The sequence below is a fragment of the Elephantulus edwardii genome, unplaced genomic scaffold (genome assembly GCF_000299155.1).
Source record: "Elephantulus edwardii isolate Elephantulus edwardi_28Jun2011 unplaced genomic scaffold, EleEdw1.0 scaffold00040, whole genome shotgun sequence".
Taxonomy (NCBI): domain Eukaryota; kingdom Metazoa; phylum Chordata; class Mammalia; order Macroscelidea; family Macroscelididae; genus Elephantulus; species Elephantulus edwardii.
The window spans coordinates 19,030,442-19,031,950 of NW_006399790.1; positions in this window are offsets into that span (position 1 = coordinate 19,030,442).

The window sequence follows — 1,509 nt, forward strand, 5'->3', positions numbered from 1 at the left end:
GCCAGCATTTGTTGCTTGCTGTTCTGTTAAATTTTGCTAGTCTTACTGGGGTGAGATGATATCGCATATTCCTCTTGATTTGCATCTCTCTTAGAGCTAGGGATTTTGAACATTTCTCCATGTGTATGTTTGTCATCTGAATGTCTTATTTGGTGAAGTTTCTATTCATGTCCTGTGCCCATTTTTCAATTTGGTTGTTGACCTTTATTTTGTTGTGGTGCTCGAATATTCTATAAATTCTAGATATAAGTCCCTTATCAGACATGTCATTACCAAATATTTTTCCCAGTCTGTGGCTTCCCTTTTTACCCTGGTAGAGAAGTTTTTGGATGTGCATAGGGATTTTATTCTTGGAAGGTCCCAGTCATCTATTTTACCCACTCCTGGTTGGAAGTTTTTCAGGATGTTTGGAAGATTGTCTTGTTTATGTTGTACATAGGGCTTCTAGAGTTCTTTCAAGATTTTCTCTAATGAAGTTTATAGGCCATGGTTTTAGTCCTAGGTCCTTGATCCTTTTGAAGATTTTTTTTAATTTTTAGTTTGGTTTTTTGGGGTGTGTGTGTGTGTGTGTGTGTGTGTGTGTGTATGGAGTGAGGTGTGAATCGTGCTTGAGTTTTCTACAGATGGTTTTCCAATTTTGCCAACACCAGTTGTTTAAAAACCTGTCATTTCCCCACATAACTGATTTATTCTCCTTGTTAAAAATCAATTGAACATAGGTAGATGGGCTGATTTCCAGGTTCTAAATTCTACTCCATTGATCTGTGTGTCTGTCATTGTACCAGTACCACACTGTCTTGACCACCATGGTAGTGTAGTAGGATTTGAAATCAGGGAGTAAGATGCCTCCTACCTTGTTTCTCTTTTTAAAGAGTGCTTTGCTTATTTGGGGCCTCTTTCCATTCCAAATGAAATTGGAGATTGCCTTTTCCATCTTGTTAAAGAATGGAACAGATATTTATGTTGGGATTGCAATGAACATGTAAATTGCCTTGGTAGTATTGTAATTTTCACAATGTTAAGTCTTCCCACATATGAGCAAGGTATATTTTTCCATTTCTCTAGGTCTCTTTTTCTTTAGTAATTTTCTTTGACTAGATCCTTTGTGCTTCTGGTTTGCCTCTCAATAATCACACTGAAACTGAATGGTTTAAATGTACCCCTGAAGATAAAAAGAGTAGCAGATTGGATAAAACAAACTAAAATCCATCAATATGCTGTCTATAAGAAATATAACTGAAATATTAAGCTAAAGAAAGACTAAATAGAAAAGGGTGGGGGGAAAGTATACCAAGCAAATAACAACCAGAAAAAAAGCAGGAGTAGCTATATTAATCTTTAATAAAATAAAGTTCAATGCAGAAACTATCAAAAAGGACAAGGACAGTCACTACATAACACTTAAAGAGTCAATAGAACAAGAGGACATAACAATAATAAATATCCATGCACCAAATGAAAGACCTGGAAAATACATAAAACAAACATTAACAAAACTGAAAAAAAAAA